Consider the following 21,133-nt stretch of genomic DNA (forward strand, 5'->3'; position numbering starts at 1 on the left):
CGTAGGTGTAAATATCGTAGAGAATTTTTTATCCGAAAAAAATGTTTACGTTCCGGTAGCAAGAGTTCGGAAATATTGGAAAATACCTCGAGGAACGCGCTTAGTACACGAAAAATTATTCAAGGACAGTCGAAGAATCGTAGTTAGCGATGCCAGATCGAACGTGAAAGTAATTAAAGATCTCTGCAGATCGTAACTAGAAGCTTTTAAATTGTGTTCACGAAGCATCGTATGTACTGCCTTTTCCTTGCTGTTTCTCTGGCTCGCGTTTACGCTGTTTTCTATTCCAGAGACGGTATAAACCTCGAGTTCTCGTCCTTTTTCTATTGCTCTTTCTTTTAAAAAGTGTTCCGAACACGCGGTCTTTCGCGTTTAATAGCACACACCTATAGAGACGGAGGCACACATACACGCATCATTCTCGTACTTGTCCATAAACGTGCGCTTGCCCGTCTGTACCGAGCGTTGCACAGCAGCGCCGTAGAGGCTATTAATTCGATTGGCAATCGATGCAGCCCCGCTCCGTTGTGCGAGGAGTACACGTCGACGTCCGGCTCGAGTGGATTTTTCATTTACCGATACTGCTTCGTACCCGCGGTGCACCTACATAATTAATCGTCCTCGTCGGGAACACAAGCGATAGGTATTTTGCTCGAGGAAAACCACGTGTTAGGAAAGTTGCTTCTCTCCTGCGAACGTCCCTCGACGAACAGTCACACGCGCTCGAAAATTTCAATTCTTCTCGAGCCCGAGATAATATTTATTTCGTATCGTTTGTCAGAAGCTTCCGCATTTAAACGAATTTTGACAAGCACAGACCCATTTTTTATTTTACGATTGCTAGAATCAGAACGTTGAAAAGTCTGGAGCAATTAAGCGAAGGTTAACGCGGCGCGAAATCTGGCCGAAAAATGAATAATCCCGATGATTCAATCTCCGCGGAATAATTCGTTGACCGACGGACCTTTTAATTAACGCGTGATTGTTCGCCGGGTTTTCCGGCCGAAATCGGCTCTCGTTGTCGATGACTCGCCGAAGAAATCAGACCGCGAGCCTCCGGTTCCTCCACCCTCGGAGCGATTCAAACAAACCGTTCTTACGACCGAAAGTTGGCCGTGGCACTCGACGGGCTCGTAAAATCGCTGGAGCCTTCGCGGCTGTTCAGCCTGGGCTGGGGGTTCGTTCGACTCACTCGAAGCGAACAATTTCAACGGCGTGGCGGCGGCGGCGGGCCAGCATTCATCGAAAGAGGAACGAAACTCCGTTAACTCCGGTGAATCGGCCACTCTTGAACTTTCGCCCGGCCGGCCGACCGGCCGTTTTTCCCCCCGCGAACTCGCCGCGCAATTACCGTCAGCCAGGGTATATTTTTCGCTGAAAAATTTCGAGCGAGGCTGAAATCGCGGAACGTTTGCCAGCCGCGCCGCGCCGGCGTTGCTCGGCCGTTGCTAATCGGTATTTATCGGTCGGTGCTTGGGATCGGACCACTGATCTGCATTCTCCTCTATCTAAGGGCTCGGAGCCAGTCGATTCTACCGCTAACGCCGTCGAACCTAAATCTAACAGCATTAGGAAACCCCTGTGTTAATCAATCGTGATTCTTACGTCGCTGGAATCTGAATCCTTTTTCCCTCTTGCAAGGTTACACGTCCGAAACTTGGGTTTAATCCATCGATCGGTCGCCTTTTCGTTGTTCGCGTACTCAACTATCCCGGCATCATCGCGCTCTACGGAGGCTGAGACCAATGTCGCCCCGGCCAAACTGGGTCAGTACCGACACCTTGAAAGCATTTAAACTTGGTGGTAACAAGGTCCCTCGGGATCTCTCGCGCAACGTCTGCTCCGTGAGGACTATCTATACGTATTCCGGCCGAGTCGGTGGAAACTTTGGTTAGGATGGATACCGGATATCCGACAACGAAACGATGTTTCAAACTGATTGTAAACTAATATCCCGTTCGATTCCGTAAGGGGGTGCGCTATATTGATACAGGATAACGGAGCCAGTGTGATCTAATTTTAACGCGAGCTCGACTGGACACGACCAAATATCCAGTCCAAGAAACATACGGTGCGCTTCGACGGCTCGGAAACCGATTCTTTGCCTCGTGGCTAGAGAAAATTACGGAACATTGACCATCCGAACGTAACCCAGCATCTGGAGATCATTTTATCAATATCTTTTAAGGCAGCGTTAATCAAACGTTTTTATTGCAACCAATGCCTTTGAATTTAGGGCCACTTTATTCTTCGTTACAACCAATCGATCTAAGGAAATCAATACTATACGATACTGTTCTCAGAAATTTAATTATCATAAAGCTCCGTAAACTCGGGATACGATGTATCTTTGATATTTTCTAAGCGTACGCTAATTACTCTAGCCCCGGCATTTTGCTTCGACCCATCGCGTACTTGTCTGCAGCACTGACCAACTATGCCATAAAACACATGTATCGCTCAACCTACAAAAGTTTGTTAATCGGGCTGAAATGGATTTTGCGTTTTCGGTGATAGGAGCGAACTGCAAGCACGAAACACCTTTTTGACTTCCTCTTCCGTTTCGCTGACTGCGAACGAGGTCGATTCGTTTGGCGAAATGCATCGACCGCGGTTTTCTGTGAAGCTTCTGAGCGCTCGCCACTCACGTGCTCGTAAAATCGTGCGACCGTACGTCGTGGAAAATTGTGGAGAAAGGACGTATCGTTTTAACGAGCACAGTAGCCGACACGATTTACTCACGAAATTTAAATTCCACGAGAAAAAAGAAAGGTACCTTGCATTGCCTCTTGTTTCGGAATATTCGACTTTGATATCGAATCGGGATGTAGAGCAATGGCAATTAAATGGCACTTGTATCAGTTTTTCATGGAACAAACGAGAAATTTATGTGTACGCGAAATTACGAAGCTGTCCAGAAGATGGGAAAACTTCTGAGAGACTACGCAGCATAAATTCAAGCGTAACGTGGTATCTCAGATACGCCGAAAACTCTTGATTATTAATTAAAATTCCATGTGGTGACCGGCGCAACGAAGAACAAAGTTGGACCGCGGTTATCTTCCTTCCATCGGCTTTCTTTTTTCGTGCTTCGATCCGAGTGGAAACTTAACTTTTACTCTGATTAAGCGAGTCTTTTAGTTTGGAACGCTAAAAAGAGGCGCTTTCTATGAATTTTTCTTTTCTTAAACCCTGTTGACAATAGCTTCTTGAAACTTTGTACATGTTCGTTCGTATTTTAAGAAGCTATATCGACTTGAAATTCTTTAAAGAATTGGGCTCTGGAACGTAGAATGCACAACGGGCGGAAACCGAGACAATTCTAAAGCATAAAGTCATGAAATATGTATACCCTTTAGACCCCAATACCGATTCTGTCAGCTACCTGGCTAATTGATACTAGGAATTAGAGGCAGGTACTGCAAAGTATTGGAAATTTACTTGGTGGATCTGATCGTAGTATAATCTCCTTTATGAAGGTCCAACTACCTGGGTCTATAGGAAGATTATACGATGTCCAATCAAAGGCACTAACCAACTGCGCATCTCTGCGTAGTAAGCTTATCAACATTCCTTGCAGTTCGGTCTAAAGGCGGCCGTCGACGAAATAGTAATGTATACGTTCGCATTTTGTTCGAGATAGAGTACATATGTACATATGTACATGTATTTAGCGAGCGTGACCCAATGAATCGGTGAACAACTATCGAACGTGATTTGCCATTCGGTTAACAGCGACGAAAAAAGAACCGAGCACAGTGTTACCGTTCGTAAAGTCCTTGTTGGTCCGAGGAGATTTATCTCGTCGGTGTCCGAGGATCATCATATTTCCCTGGGCGCTCGAATCTCGCATGACAAAGTGTCGTTCGAGATTGCGCGGCGTTATCGTTCGTGGAAAAAAGATTTCCAAGGAGAGAAGTTGCCGCGAGAAAAGAAGGAGACTTTTAATGCGGCTGCAAGAGACTAGAAGCAAGGTGAACTGGTCGAAAACCGCCTTACGATGCTTAGTCGAGCAACATCGGGGGTTAATCAAGAGTGCATCGAGGCGTTTATATTCGCAATCTTCGGGGATGGCTGAAAAAGGATGGCGACCTAAAAAGCATGTACGTCGGTTTTGGCGCAAAATCCAGACCGGCGTAAAAGTGAACGCCGATAAAAAAAAGAGTTATTTATCGAAGAGATTGCAAGGTCGTAAAATACAGTGCAGTTTGTCAGAAGATTACTTTTGCAGGAAGAGTTTATTGCTTGTTAAAAAACGCTTAACCCGAATGCGAACATAGGTAAAGGATCATTATGCGATACATGAATTTGTGCGTCCATTGGAAATTGAAGGATCTTCCACGTTATATCAAACAAATATTTATTTAACATTCTGCAGTCATACGGAAATTCTTCTAAATATACGCCGCTCAGAAATTACATTTTTAATATTGATACGTGGCCTATTTACATTCGCAGAGAACCACTTAAACGCTTTTAATTCCACCGAAAGCAGACCGTTGAAATCAAAGCGAGATAAATTTTTAAATCTCGCGGTTTCCTGATAAACAATTTTAAATTGAAGTTCTAAACATAGTCCTGTGAAACGCTTGACTTTCGCGTGTATATTTACGTGCGGATAAATTGTTGATTCCCGAATAAAGTCGACTTTGAAAAAAGAGACCATTTTGCTCCAGAAACGTCGCTCTCAAATTACTCGTCGGTGGAATTAAACGTTGAAAGCAGCATTTACGATGAACGCGGCCATGTGTGCGCCCCGTTGCCGATTTGTCAATGTCTCAAACGCGCCTGCATCCCCCGAGTGTCGTGCTTGTATCGCGAAATTTTCCTTCTGCCCTCTCTGACAGGAATTTTAACACCCGATGAAGCGCAAATAATCGCGAGTTTAATTTTCGAACGATTTGAAAGCGAACAGCCACGTCGCGAAAAGGAAACGAACCTTTGAACGTCTCTTTGTCCTTTTTCGAGTCCAGATACGACTCGAACGTTCACCGGACTCGTCTATTTTCGACCAACCGCCACGTTTCCAATTACTTTAATCCTTTGAATCTGACAGTCTACGTTTGATCTTTAAAAATAATTCTTACCGTTTAAATTGTTTGTCGTGCTCGTCGTAATCGGTAACATTGATTGCAAAGTTATATAAAAAATTCTCTAACTTTATGAGTTTCCTTAAGTAATTAGCCAATAGGTTCGAGAGGTCCAACAAGATATTAATTTATAGTTGGGTAAATGTTTTTGTATAATTTCTGCAAAATTGGCTGCGCACGAAGGATGCGTTCTCGTGAGAAATGTATGAAGAGAGGCAGGCAGCTTTTCGATACCAGAAAGCTTTCCACTCTTGTGCTAGAATATTTTCGATATTCCACGATTGGCGTGCGAATTTCCAACGGTCAAGAAGCCCGAGTGGAAATTGGTGGGAGCGGAATTGAAATAGAACGGGAAATAATAAACGACGAAGAGGCTAAGAGAAGGCAAATCTAGCAAGACTACTCGTTGGTACTATATTCTCGCAATTATTCTCCGGCCGTTGGTGAAAAGGAACACAAAAGCCTGGATAAAGAAAAGGGTGGCGGGTTGGGGAAGGAGTGGCAGACTATAGAAGAATTCGAAGAGAAACTCCCACTCTCTAGGGGTGGTGAGTGGGGGTCGACTAAATTGGGATGGAGGTACAGCTCTCGGTGAGCACTTTTGTTAATTAAATGCCGTTGTTCGGTTCAGACCGGCTCTTTTAATCGAGTTATCGTTTAAACAGCGCTCACCCGGCAAAGGGTCCCTGAAGCGGGTCGTGTTTAAAAAGCAGCCTCTGCGTAAACATATCAAGCTGCTACCGCGCCGCACCGTCTCCTCTTAATTAGAGCCAATTTCCTCTGCTCCGCGGAGAGTCCAACGTCCTATTCCACCTTTAACAACAAAGATTTTTCTGCTATCAATGGATTATTGAAAATTTCAATACGAATCCTTAGGAATTTTATTCGTCATCGTCGGATATTTGTCAGCGAGGAGAACATCCTAAAATTCAAACCTTACGGTTGGAATGGTTGGGGTATCATGAATAATACCAAGAGCGACAATGAGCAGAGTTCGCTAGTGTGTACCGTCTGGAAGAATCTATTGGCACAAAAGCCCTGCCTTCTACAGAATATTAGTCCGAAGAGACAATGAGATAGTTTTGCGTGGGATTAAAATTCCCATTACATCCTTCATTTAATTAATACGACTGACCTGCGATGATCCTTGTACATGCAAAATGTTGTGCTACAAGTACGTGTTCCGTGCAACAATGCTTTTTGTTTACGATGCTTCTTGCATTATTAGAAACCATTAATTGTAGTCGATATTGCATGTTTTGGTAAAAGTATTGTCGTACGATGGTTTGTGGAACGATATTTCATCAACTTTGCCCTCTCATTAATTTCCTGCGTTGCATGTCTGCCTACCGCACGCAACAGGTTTTTTTTCAAGGTGTATATAAAACCTAGGAAGCTTTTTATAATGTCTCCATATTGTGTCGTGTTACCGCTTCCCGAAAGAATAATTTAAAAGTCAGGTTAAATAATAAATCGCATCTAATATCATAACTGATGAGAATCTACTTCCTCTTCGGTGGATAATGGAGAGAGTTGTACAAACTTACCCTGACAAATGTCGTCCGAACTCTCGCTATCAAAACATCCACTCTACAGAAACTATATACGTATATAGACCGAAACGATGCAATCTTATATTAATGTATATAGCCATATATATGAAAAACTATATATAATAATTATAATTTTTTTAAAAATTGGGTAGCCCTAATATTTGTTCAAAACGTTTAAACTGGTAGAAATATTTGTCTCTGTTAAGCAGTAGCTCCCACCGGAACCTTATTGGAGCTAAAAAATGTAAAAGTAATTTTACAATAAGCTGCGTCGTAATATCATGGTTTTTGTCACAATGAAGGCTTTGTTCAAGAAAATCTGTAATAAGAACGCATTACGTATCCGACTTAAAAGTTGGTCGATGGACAAGGAAGGACGGGTGTCGCGGAGTGGGCAATGAAAGAGCCCGGGATGAAATCAAGAAATGCACTTGCACATCGATTTGTTTGCTCTTCCCCTAACCGCCCACCGGATCCGAGCCGCCCTTCTGTCGTTCTCTCAGTGCGCCCGATTCCATTCAACCTTTTCTCTTTGCTACTTCAAGTGGAATCCGACTGACGTAAGAATCCTACTTAAACCTCCGTTCTCGCCTTCGTCTAAGACTTCTCCTGCCTGTTCTCACTCCTCGGTCTCTCTCACTCTGTCTCTGTACCCACCTATTCGTTGTTGGCGCTTCACTTCCTTCCCTGTACCGAACTTTCCTAGCCTCCTCTCGTCGACAGCTGGCAGAGTCTGACAGGAAATGGTGACTTACGGAACTCACGCCACTCGACGGAAAGAATTCTACCTTTTTATGGGGTCGAGCAATAACGCGGTTCATTAGAGGAACATAACGTTTGACGAGTAGAACCGAGCAAAGTAGAAACCTTACTTTACGCGAGTGATTCCCTTTTAACTCTAGAACATCAACATCGACGTTTCGAGAATTTGAAAATTCCCTCCCTACGAATCACATAAATGAATCGATAATTATAGTTTTGTTCATTAAATTATTTGTAGAAATAGTCGGTCAAAATAAGTATCGTTGACGAAGGTGACCTAAACAAAAAGTCGAAAACGCATTGGTTAACAAATGGAAAAATCGCTCGAAGCGTCTGCGAATTTTAGTAATAGATTTTCGTTGAAGTCAATGTTGAGTTAAGCTTAAGCTTAAGCTCTGTAGCCGCCATTGCTCTCGACGGTATTGCTCGGAACAAACGCGCCACTCTCTAACCGAGATTATTCTTTACACACATTGAAACAGTACGAGCTATACCGCTAATTTGCTTTGAACCACAACAGCACAATATGTACCCGGACCGATAGAAAAGGGATTGGATTAGCATCAGGATTGAACGAGCCGTCGCGCGTCGCATCGGTTTCGCGGCGTGCATTACACCCTCGTACCGCATTTCACGCACACACGGTTCTCAGGGAATTACACTTAACGGATAAAGGAATAAGTGCTTCTATGATACATCTTCATTGCCGTACAAATTAACAGAGAACCCTAACAAATTAAATAACGTTAAAAGATCAAATTTAACGAAAAGAAGGAGAATTTTACATTAAAAAGAAACAGTTATGGGTTTTATTAGTTCCGGTGAGGCGTTAAGCAGCAAACCTTGGCAAATATTCGCTCAACATCGAAACCGCGATGCAACTGACAGCAGGGGAAGACGCGTCTCGAATCCAGACCACGTAGCCTGTGCTCGTGGCACCTCGTGATTTCGCAATCTTCCAGTTTTTTTTTACGTCCGACCAGTCGTCCCCGGAACAAACCTATCTACGGCCGAGAAATCTCGTCGGATGAAAAAGTGTAAAGAGGACGTTCCTCTCGAGATCCATTTTCGTCCGACGGAAAAACGAAGGGGATCCGAACCAACGTGGGACGAGAAGGAAAAAAAAGAAACCGAACGACGAAAACGGCACGGGTTACACCGGAGACCGATATCAGCGCAAATCTACGGCGTTTCCCGACGATTATATAATTAATCGCGTTATAATTGAGGCGTCCTGGATCCCGTGGCTATTAATTAAACGTCCCCGTCAAAATGATCCTCGCCAGTGCCGTGTCCCGGAATTACATCCTGAGTTCCGCGTCGCGTCGCGTCGCGTCGCGTCGCATCGCGTCGCATCGCCGTCCGCTTCCAAAGGGGTTTCGTGGTCGGCCATAGGACAAGGAGAAGTACAAGAGACAGCTCGATGGCTTGTGAGTTCCGGGTGAATTATGCTGCCACCACGAACTCCATTCTCCGTGGAATTCCCATTCAATTTAACGCATCTTGACGGTGTCTGCTAACTTCTCGTTGCATCCTCTGGTTCGCATCCCCTGTATTGGGGCGCGACTCAAGAAGTGCATCTACTATGAATTCAAATCTGAACTCTTCGTCGGTGAATAATATTTCTGCTCGAAACGAAACAATTTTACATGTTTTTATCAGTTATCCTGGGTATCTTAACTCGAACGAGCAACGACATCGAGGACGAGATATATCTGGGCTCCTGGTACTAAATTCAATTGGACGGTAGAATTCCCGTCTCCACCTATTAAAGTAAACAGCGAATGATATGACGTTCCCGCTATCCGCGGGGAACAAAGGTAGCAGCGAAATGAAAGAAAGGAGAACGAAAAACGCTACCGGAATCAAAAGTAAATGTTTACACTGTTAATTACTTCGGCAGTAGTTGAAACGCAGGGAACAATTATTCGACTGTCGATTGAAATTCTGTGGTCTTAGCCAAAAGGTAATTAACTTTTAATTGAGAAAGTTCGACGGGGCAACCCCTGCTCCGCAGCTACGGATCGCTTCTTGTCCGTTTCCAACCCCGTCCACCTTCGTTGCCTCTTTTTCCTCCGCGCTTCTTGCCAAGACAGGCTGCTTCTACTGCCACTCAACTTGTCTAAACGTCCGATCATGACGTCGGAGAGAATCCGCGCTTATCGAGAGTTTATTTACGCGTTCGTAGATTCTTTCGTCGTTTGACCCCCTGTTCGCCGGATCTCCTCTCTTCGTTGCCCGGCCGACCGTGAAGATATATTATTCAGCCGGAACGCTCGCCTCGGCCGGAACGACCGACGCCTGCTTACCCGAGGTTAGAAACGAAGGCTTAATTTATTTAAAACTCGAGATTCTTCCTACGAAAGCAGAACTTCCCCTGGGGGTAGCGAAGTTTATTTCCCCCAGGACTCGTCCCGGTGTACATCGCGTGGCTTACAACGCTATACAATTTGATAAACTGCACGACGAGAGTGTAAGACCGTATTAACGCAGGAATATACATGCCGGGCTGGATGATTTAGCACCACTTACGTTAAGTTTCAGTTTATGGTAACCAGAAGCGGATAATTTGGTGAACTGGGAACTTGATTTCTGGGTGAAGGAGGGATTCCACCCCTAGAACCTGCCCGAACTTTACCTTAGCTCTTTGATCGTTTCTTGGGACGATTATTTTAAAAGTATGACTAATTATTTCTCGCTGCAGTAGCCTGTTTCAGAAAATATTGTACGATTCGAAACTTTAATCTGTTATTGATACATCACAGATACAGATGTCATATCGATTTTTCTATCAACGAATAATCGTACTCGTGGTTAGTGTATTTTCATTTTGATCACGTTCGAATCGATCTTGCGGAACACTTTGTTCGACAGAGTTCTAAAACGTCCGCTCGATGTCCGATATTATTATCGGGAGCCACTGGCCCGTCGAAACAGAAACGATCGGGTCGAATCTATTTGCAATACGAAACGGGATCTCGCTAAACCGGCTGAAAATTGCAGAATCAGTCGTCCGATACTATAAAGGAAACGATCCATTGCGCAGCGTGGGCTCGCTGAATATGCCGTGAAATTGAAATGAACGTCCAGTTAGAAACGTATACGGATCCTACCCCTAGCTACGGCAGCTAGCTACGTTTATCTTGCACGATAGAAATTTACTGGTCGCATTATCATCTTCTTCGGCCAATCTGCATCGTATTCCTCGCGTTGGTGCAATTTACAATTTCCATAGGTAAATACGACGGCGCGTCGCGTTATGAACGCGATAACATTGCGACCGTTTCTTTAGGGCTCTCGTTACCTTAAGATCGAACGGTTATGTTTATGCTACAGGCCTTGAAGAATGTTAATTTTATTTAAAACTCGAACTAGTTTTTCCTAAATAATATTTGCCGAGTAATCGGAAAACGAAAATAGAACCTGATCTCTGTAATCGACTACTATTATAAAAGCTAGTCGGGAGTTGTGTAACTTTGGAACTGTTGAAAACATCGGAACTTCTCAATCGTTTCAATCTATCTACTAGTACTAATGAACGAGATCTTGGAACGTTCGAACTTTTGCCATTCAAACTAATCCGATTAAAAATTTCAACATCGTCTACACGTAATATTCTTCCAGAGATATAATGAAAATATAAAAATTTTTAGTTTGTAACGATCGTTGGCACACGGAGGCTGGTGTAATACAATAATGGCGAAACTACTCTTTTGTAAATTAGACGATTCGTAACAACAACAACAACAACAACAACAACAACAATAATAATAATAATAATGACAGGAGGCTCGTCTGGCAAATCGTTTGGTGGTACAACCGGCATAAATTACAAACTCGCTTTCCAGTTCTCGATTTATCGTCGGACGTGAAGAATCCCGACAGCGATGAATTGAAATAATCAAGTGCAGATTTGCATACAACACGAACGAGGGGATCGAGTGCACTTCTATCAGTCCATGTGAAAGGATTCTTGATTGCGCGTTCGGTGACTATTCACGAAAGGATCCGCGGAAAACTTTCCAATCAGTCGGCGAGTCCTTACTTGTAATCGTTGCAGCGGCATGCGTCAGAGGCGGAAAACGGCCTTGGTCGGGGGTTGAAAGAGGGTTTAAAGAACGCTAGAATATTTGAGTCGCTCAATGTTTCGCTCCAACCTTCGGAGAGTCGCGATAGAAAGGAAACATTGCGACAACCTTAGAGACAGGTACTCTAAAACGGAAGATTCTTTCGACACGTTTCGTTACACATAAATTATGCAAAGTAGAACTTTCAGTGAACTAGTATATTCTTCGACTTCGTCAAGATAACAAGAGACAAAGAAAATGAAACAGTGACGAACTTAGCAGAACTGCCACTTTCCTGTAACTGAACATTGTAATCAAACTTTTTAATCAGTTCCTAAGCTTTTGCAAGAAGCGTGAAATTTTTAGCGACAACATGGACCGTGCTGAATATAAGCAACAGTCAAGCCTAATCGCGTCTACGAACGAGATTGAATAATTTATGCGTTTCTCGAGGAGATTTCTATTTGGTTACAAAGCTTTTTCGAACCATCGACCTAACGATCCTAACGTTCCTGAAAATTCGACACGTGTTGCGACATACGAGGTGGTAATTCATGTCGTGCCATAAATATCCGTCATCCGCGAGTATGAAGTATCTTTCGCTGAACGGCATCGCAAGATTTTTAACCCGAGCCACGTATCGCGTCGACCCTCATCTCGCGGTGATTTATTTTAATTCGTTTCCAGAACAGATGCTTCTCACGGTAGATGCAGCCTCGGCTAGGACTTTCGGATAACAGCGGGATTATCCGTCGGAACGTATAAACACACACGGCGTTATGTGTCTTCAATCCAGGTGAGCAAAAGACAAAATGAAAGAGAGCATTAGAAAGAAAGAGGTAAGAAAAAGACTAACACGACAGCGTTGTTCCACTCTGCCTTCCCTTTATTCGTTTTGCGAGCTGACTTTTTAAAATCCGTTTGTTCGAGAAAAGGATTGAGATTTTTCATAAAATTTATTGTTATATTATTCTAAAAAATTTAGAGAGAAGAAAAAATACGTTATCGTTAAAATTTCGTTTTCTTCGAAACGGAAGGACGCGCGAAAGGAGGCGATAACGGTCAGTGGATAAGAAACGAGAGGATTTGTAACGGAAAGTCGGGGTTATTTTCATTAAAATACTCGCATAACGAGAAGGTATGTAAATAAGGCCTCGACAAATGCATCTCAGCGGCGAAAAACGGAGGTAGACTTGCTACTTCTTCCGTGGAAGGCGCTGCAAAATCCGACGGCTCGTAAATATTTGCCGTTACATTAGCGCGGCAAAGGTAAATCAACTGTAATTATGTCCGTCAGTTGAGCCAGTCCGGTATTCCGCGGCTTGGAGGGTGGAACCGAGTGGAAAAATCGCAGAAAGCAGCCGGGCACGTGAAGGGGTAAGTAAATTCGGCATTAGCCCTCGTTCAGCCACTCGTAACTTCCTTATCGTGCTTTATCTTGAAAGTTTACCGTGTCTGGATTCGAATAAAGCGCGTGTAGATCAGACCTGCAAACCAATCATACGCGACACGTTATTTGGTACGTCTTTTATATTTAAATTATTTAATCTTCGATTCGTCTCATTCTGTTCGTAAGAACAATGTCGATCATCTTTTAATCGTAAAATATATCTACTTGAAAGTATGATGAGTTATTCCAAGTTGTATTTTCTTTATTATGTATACGCACGACATCCCTTTTTTTTCGGTTGCTTTAAAAATTACCCGAAACGCAACTGCTAGGAAGCAAAGTGCGCAAGTAAAGAGAGAAACTCTGAAGCGGTGGGCAAATTTACAGCAAACCTTTGTCTCGCCAAAATATTTTCGAACGACAGAAATTGCAACGAGTCTGCGAAAAATCTTGGTGTAGGAAAATTCGTACGTACAAGCCCGGCATGTTGCACCAATCGCGACTGTTCGCCTTTCGAAATGGTACATCGCGCTCGAAAGGTAAAGAATTTAAATACAACGAACGAAATAAAGTAAGAATTTATCGTTCGCAAAGTCTGGTCCTTTATTAAAAAAATATCTTCCGTAGTTCCTTTCGTGTTCGTTGACTCCGTAAATGAATTTCTGCGTCAAGAATACCAATTACGTAGCGGGCTAACGTTCCTGGACCGTTCCCGCTGGAAACATTCCAATTCTACGAGAGGTCTGCCAAGTGCGTTAAAATCTATCGATCTGCAAATTGCAGCTAGAGCCCATATAATCTCCGCGGTGCCGTTAGAATGGTATAAAACAGCGCCGCGACGGTATTGTCTTTTACATAAGGGACGTTTGCACGATGTAATGCTGGAGCCAAGAGTATTCTGCTGTTTACCTCGAATCGTTCGCTAAACGTTCGAAAAATTGCTGTGCTCTGGAAAGCCAATAACTGTTTAGCCAAAACTGTCAAGCTTGTTATCGTACGAACAAATCTGTCAAAAATTGAATAGAACACATTCGAAAAATTGTAATTAATTCGTACGTCGCGTCGAGGGATTGATTCCAATGATAGTTTTCGAGAAAATATATCCAAGAGATCGCAAGTAACTATGCACTTGGCGTTTCGTTAGCGAATAAAACGTGGTCAGTGGCGAGCATCGAGACGCACAAGACGTCAGGTTTCATAGAATTTACCAAACTCGCGATTACCACACCAACGCGCGAGCGCAAACAGAGCGTCAGCGAATGTGGCTCGGCGAATTTTCAGCAACCCCAGCACGATGAATTATGTTACCCCTGTGTGCGACCACGTGCACGGTTGGGAAGGTCGGGGACAAATGTAATAAACGCTTCGCCTTGTTGACAATAATGGCAACCGACCAGAGGCGAACATTACGTCAAATTGAAACGGACGAACGGCGTCGGGAGTACGCAATGCGTTAAAGATCGTCCAGTCCGTGAGTTTGAACGATGCTCGGCTCTGTTAGAAAAGGACGATGTGAGTGTTTATAGGGGTTGATTCACCCCAAGACTGTCGCCGTGGTGTCTAGACCTTCTTCAGAGTGTGCATTATTCCTGAACAGTTTGCGGTCGGCGAGCAAACCGCGGCGTACAAATCTACACGAGACTGTTTAGTTACCGACGATTCTCCTTCCCGTTGAACCATTTATTTATTAGGTTCTAATAAAATGATGAATTTGTACGGCGTCGACAGAGTGATAAGATTCAATTACGAACTAGTAAAAATAAAAGAAATAAACGTTGGACGCAAGTAGAAAAGGTGATTAATGGTCGGACGCGGCAGCCACCTCCTGTTCCAAGTATAGTATGGAATCGTTATCGATGGTATTTCGAAAAATACGGGTATTTGACTGTAAATAAACGTTATATACGAGACGGGTCGAAGATGACCCAGAGTCGTCCGTTCGAGGGTTAAACGAAATTGCAGAGAGCGGCTGCGATAAATGAAATTTCAGTCGAGTGAATGCGAATAAACGAAGCTTGCGCGTCATCGTGGTGGTCGCTCGTCGGAGGGAAAAATCGTCCAGAAAATTGACGGTATCACGGGACGAGGGTCGATGTGTCCGCGTCGTCCCACGCGTCGCGTCGCGTCGCGGCGTTTTCAGCTTTCCCACGCTGACCGAGCGAACTTTCCAATTCAATTTTCGAATGGGCCGCACAAAGGCTTGTTTATGAAACGTTTTCCCGGAAGGGGTGGCTGGTTTGCTCCAAGCTCCACGAGGATGCCGTGCCACCGTCGATGGGAGATATCAAAGTAATTGAAAAACTTTAAATGGACTCGCATGGTATTTACGACACGCTGTCGTTGCAGTTACACCGAACGTCTTTGTTTCCTTCGTCAGAGCTCTTTCGGATGAGACATCCGGTGGATGTCGACCGATGTCCGACACACGATCGATCGATACGCGTACGAGCTAGATATTATCTTCGAAAAATCAAGTAGACGTTGAAACCCATTCAACTATTAATTTGGTTATCTTTTTCGTCATTCTGTTCAAAGGAAGAGTCACGTTTGTATAATGCGAGAATTGTTCTTGAATGGCTACTTGAGTTTAATCCGATTAGGCAGATGGATAGACAGATTATTATGTAGGAACGTTTGCATTGCTTGTAATGTCTCTAGCCATTCGGTGTCGGTCCATTATCTCGTCCGAAAGATCCCATAATCGCGCGAGATCGTTCACTGTCCAAAGGAACCTTGGGAGAGGGAATTTCATCCCTGCTGTTTCCATTTTCCGTCGCGTTCCAGCTCGATCGAGGCGATCGCTAAATTACCGGAGGAGAAAAGTGTCTCGGCGTAAATATTAATTGGGCGTAAAATTGTGTAGATAAGGCGGATCAGATTTTCCTAGGCAGCGGAATAAATCGTTCGAGCCGGACGATTTAACGTACCGTGTAAGTGACGATGAAGTTTAAAATGGGATCTTTATATAAGCGAAGTTTACGCGGTACGAACGTAATAGCCGGCGGAAGTAGAGAAGTTATTGAATTGTTCATCGTGGTTCGCTAAATTATCGATTATCTGCGGCTGCTCGAGGCAGATAAAGTTTAAACAATTCTCGGACCGTCGGTGCACCGACCAAAAGCACGCGACCGATTGATTTATCGTTATTTTTTCCGACAGATACGATACGCTAAAATTTATGATAATTAATAATAAGGGCTCGATGAATGTTCAGTATTTATTTTATTAAATTCCTGGAGAATTTCTTGTAGAATCGGAAATAGTAACGGATAAACAGTGGTACGGTATTTAAGATCGATGACCAGCAATTCAAAGATCATCGGTTCGAATCCCTGTGTACTTTTTTCCCCCTCGAGTTATACGCTATCCAAGCCCAGGTATGGTATCTACTAATGATGTACAATAAAGCTTTCGAAGCTTTAAGGATCAACCTTAAACGCTAAGGGATCTAACGTTTACGACTGAAACCGTGGCTCGAGCCCCGAGAGATCGATACTTCGGAGCCTATCTGGCTAAATTAGGCATATTTTTAAGTTTAAAGCCTATTTTAATTACTTTCTTTTTTTTATCGGTATTCGTTATAGCATTATACAAGGAAATATAAGATTTTTAGATCGATCTAGACTCTAAACTGGCTTGTTCCAATAAGTTCGAATAATCGGGAATGGCATCGGAATTTTCCAAATAAATTTAATCGCGTGAAAATTCTATAGCTAATAATTGTACGGTTCGGCAATCGTTTCTTTCGGAGTCGTAACATTAGCAAAGGATAAACGAAAACGTGGATTTCGGATCCGCTTAAGGCCACACGTTCACGGTTTTATCTTCGTGCCGAAACGTGCACCCAGATCGGAATACGCGTCGTTCTGTTTTAGTTTCCCTTCTTTACTGTCGCTCGAGCGTCATAAACTGAGGCACGATTTCGATTCGAACGCGCGACAAGCGAAAGCGTATATGTATACCTAGGTACGTATCCGTAACGGTGGGGAGCTAAACGAGTGACAAGAGTATTTCTGGGTCAACGGAATGAAGGAAGGCGGTCTGGTTACGCGTGCAAACATGCACTGTAAAGGAACATCGTACGTGGAATCCTCACTTTTTAACATTTCGCGTAAAGAACGGGGTAACGGATCTTATATATATATTATAAAAAATAGGTATTCGTATATTGGAAGCATTAGACGTGGTCGTGGATCATTTAACATTGCCCATCAAGCCTATGGAATGAGAAATACCGTGGTCGGATGGATCTCCATCGAACAGCGGGGTTCGTACAAAGTTAAGAACAACAGCGAGGGGGGGGGGGGAATACCAACGTTGGCTAATAGCTCTCTGTGTAAACAATACGATTTACGAGACCGAGCGGCGCAACATGCGCGGCATAGCGTTGTAACAGGAGTCAGGACAGCATAGTCGTCGGGCCGTAGATATGTACGCGTCACAATTGTATAAGCAACACATGCATTCCGCGAACGGACGTAGGTATGTATTTTGCGCGACGGCAAAGGGCTCTCCTAATTGTTGCCGCAATGTTCGTAGAATACGCGTGTTCGGTGGGTTCGTTTTGCTGTGTGCATTCGAGCTGACGGTCCGTTCGGATGCAACGCCGGGGTCGCACGTGTGCGTACGATGTTACACTGTCGTATATATTACCGCGACTATACGTTCCTTGGCGCGAATATACGTGTTAATGGATCCTTGCACGCTGAGTTAGGTTCATCTGCCAAATGGACGTGCACGCTGCCAGCAAGGGAGCCCTAATTACTAGGATGCCCGACACACGTTGCACGCCACGACAACGATATGATTTTCCAAACTAACCGAGACCCGAGTTTCTCCAATTGCCAAGCTTCGATGGCGGTGTTCGATCGACCCCAGTGATCGTAAAACGTGGCTGCGGTCAACGGAGGCATCTTATCGCTCACAGCACACGCGACCATCGCGAAACACTCCCATTTCGTTTCTCTCGATCCATTTACAAATGGGAAAGTTACTTAAACTTTGGAAATATTATACATTTTTCACTGATTTGCCACGCCAACGGATTTGCTCCTCAACGATTCCCTTAAATCGAGAGACGAAATAAATAGTAGTATCCTGTTTTACGGTTCAGTTTCGGATGTGTCGTGGAAAATGAGAAAACTGGAAGAATAATATACCTGTACGTATACGTTGGACGTAAGAAAAAGAGGAAGGAATGGGAAACGGATAGCGCGGCATGTGAGCCGCGAAACAGCGAAATCCAATTCGATCGTCGCGTCGCGTCGGTCAGTATTGTCTGCACCAGCTGGTGACAGAACGGCCGATGTAGACATTTTAACGAGAATAGAACTGGAAGAAATTCTACGGTAACTGGGAGAGGGTTATCTCGTGCCGACGCGACACGATGGTGCTATTCGTGGCTCGCAATCACGTGCAGATACGCGACAGCGGGAGGAATTGTCAATCAAATTGACAGAGGAATCATCGTACGTGCTGAACGAGCTTAAAGCGATTCGACTTCCGTCTACGATTCGATTAATTTCACATTTTTTCGTTCAGAACGAAGATTTTAACGATAGAATTGTGTGACGCACTCCGTCCTAACTGTCGTCAAAATCGACGACATTATCGTTTGAAATATTTTTTCTACTGCAAAACGTCAAAACGTTCAACTTCCGATACATGTATTTAAGGTCGATAATTCATATTCTTTTTGAAGAAAGTGTCTCTTTCCGAAATAATGTTTATTAACGGTCCCGGAGTTGCCGGGAGAAGGTGCTTGGAATACAAAAACGGTCCATAACTCATACTTCGCATGTATCATCTGTTTCTTCTGCTACATTTCACAGGAAGAGTTATAACGGTTTATACACAGATAGTGTGCAAACACGAATGTCTATCTTGACGTATAAAGATAAACATTCGAGTTACTCTCGCTTGTATAGATCGACGACGTCGTCGCGCGAGTAATATTTTTGTCTTGGTGCAAAGCGATCGAAAAAGAAAAGAAAACAAAAAAAGTTTTCGCTTTCGAAAACTGCATCGATAATATAATAGAGCCAACGATGTTAAAGGTGACTAGCCCTATCATCGTACGCGGAACGATTAAAGTCACATTGTCAAATAATTATCGATCTCACCGCAATAGGTACGTATTACTAATATCCGTTCGAACCGTCATAGCTATTTTCACTCGAATTCGTCAAGCTCTGTTCCAATACTCATCGACGTGGATTTGGAATTATTAATTTCCACGCGACAAAGTTAGCGTACGGCAAAGCGAGCAACATCTACCGAAGGAATGTTAACTTTGATAAGACCGTTCCGTTGGCAATAACGGCAAATCCAACGAACACGGATTAATGCGTGCGAATTCCATTCGGAGGATCCTTTAACACAGCACGACGACTGTTCTACGCGAAACAATTTCGAAGGGAGATTCGCTTAGATGGAACTGTGGCGATGCCTACACGCATGGTCACGATGATAGCGGGCGGGGAAGGAAGTCTCTGCCCGAACTATTTCAATTCGGCAAACAATTCCCGATATTAGTGGAATTACCGGAGATAGAGGCGCGTGTTCGCCGAAATACAGAACGACCCGCTACATCGGAGTTAGAATTATGCAGATTAAGCTCGTTCACGGTGTGTCCAAGTGCACGGAACCCCGACAAACGTCAAGCAGGCATGTTCTTCGGTACTCCGAGGAGGAGAATCGCTTTCGCTGGGAACATTCAAAGTCTTCAAAATTACTTCAGTTTTCTGTTTGAAGAATTTCTTTCTTTAAAATTGAAATACTGGTAAATATTGTAGATTGGTCGCGTTTGGGTTAGATATTTCAAAGGGGTGCTATCACCACGCGGTTGATGGTATAATGATTCGACGCATCTACGTCTCGCACCAACAAGCTCGAGAACGAGATGCGTGCCTAGAAGGAAATGGGGTAGCGTGAACCAAGTTACCGTACGTTCCCTCTGTCGCATAGTTATCCCTACCAATTTACCGAGCATTTAACCGTGTCTCGGTTGTTCCTACCGTTTCTCAATGTCCTCCTCGACGTACAGATACTCAGTAAGCGAGTGAATCCAAGATGGATAGGGTAAGGTGTATATACCATGTGGTCTGAACCGCGTGTTACGAGCTCTTTTCTCGAAAACCAATAAATATGTATATACGGCTTCCTTTTGCTTTAAACGAACTGTTAGTTATCTGGTTAAAATAAGGTAAATGTTCGGTCGTAATGTCAGCCAGGGACTCTGGCTCCGGCAAAGAAGGAAGATCGACGTAAGTATACCGTCTAAGATGGATTAGGATTCGAGTCGTAGCAACTGTTCGTTCGGTCTTCCTCTCAAAAACGATCCCGTGCCGATCTCAAAGCCGTAATGATTAATGGAGTTAGGGAGGTGCGCGTAGTTCCGTAATACCGTGGCAACTATCGAGTCGGAATTACAGTTGAGAAACTTCGGGGTGAGTTAGGGGGACCGACGTCGTCTTGGTCTGGGGATACCCACCTCTGCCCGTCTTCTTGGATCCGACCACGTTCCAAACTCGATTTGATTTTGATTCGACGTACACTGGAAACGCATTTAATGCATGCGCTTACGTGCGAACTACGCGTGTATCGACTGAGAATGAACGTCGTTCGCGGATCATACCATCCTTGAGAGAAAAGGGTGTCTTCCGAACTGTATTCGTTAGCATTTAGAACGCTTTTGCCTGAATATCTGCCTATTAGACTTTTATTGCGCGATAAATTGCTCGAATGAAAGTATTTGATAAATTTCATGAGTCGTGTGTATCGATTACCTTATTTATCGAGTCCCTAATGGAAAATTGCAGCGCGAATGGAACTTTGATTGCGGATCGTCAACAGGTAACGTCGCGTTTCCTCTGAAATGACGACAGCGAACTCTTAAGACGACGTAAAATTTAATCGCTCCGTTTCCGCGTCTGGAATCGCACCACCGAGAACAATGCGCGACATAAAGGGAAATGCACAATGCGATGCTCGTTATCTCGAACATTTAGCAACTCGCTAATTGAACGATGAAATGTCCTGTTTCGCTCCGAGTCTTGCCGACGCGGTGGAGGAACGACGAACGTTCTTTGCGATACGTTAGGTATCGCTAAAGGGAAAATGGTCTTCGAAGAAAATGAAAACGATGAAAAATCGATCAAGAGCTCCGCCGCGAAATTGTGTTTTCTCGTTGAAAAGACCGTGTCAAATTCTGGTGTCGATTTAATTCTGTCTCGCCGAGTCTTCGGAGGGAACCGCTTTACCACTCGCCTA

The sequence above is a fragment of the Colletes latitarsis genome, chromosome 1, assembly GCF_051014445.1.
Source record: "Colletes latitarsis isolate SP2378_abdomen chromosome 1, iyColLati1, whole genome shotgun sequence".
In the NCBI taxonomy this organism is placed as follows: domain Eukaryota; kingdom Metazoa; phylum Arthropoda; class Insecta; order Hymenoptera; family Colletidae; genus Colletes; species Colletes latitarsis.